Consider the following 266-nt stretch of genomic DNA (forward strand, 5'->3'; position numbering starts at 1 on the left):
CTGAGGATGTCCCTTGCCCCCGGGAATCCCGTGGGCTTGCGCGCATTGCTGCGCCTTCCCTCGAGGTTGCCGCTGCTGCTGCTGACAGCAGCAAAGCCTAAACACTTCTTCGGTCTCGCCTTGGTCTTTGCTGCTGCAGCAGCAGCAGCCTCCGCCGCAGCAGCAGCAGGATCGCTCTCGGGCGCCGCAGGAGCAGCAGCAGCGGGAGCGGGGGCCGCAGCAGAACCGCCCGCCGCTGCTTCTTCTTCCGCAGCCGCGGCGCTGCC

The sequence above is a fragment of the Eimeria tenella genome, genomic scaffold (genome assembly GCF_000499545.2).
Source record: "Eimeria tenella Houghton genomic scaffold, Eth_scaff3056, whole genome shotgun sequence".
Lineage (NCBI taxonomy): Eukaryota > Apicomplexa > Conoidasida > Eucoccidiorida > Eimeriidae > Eimeria > Eimeria tenella.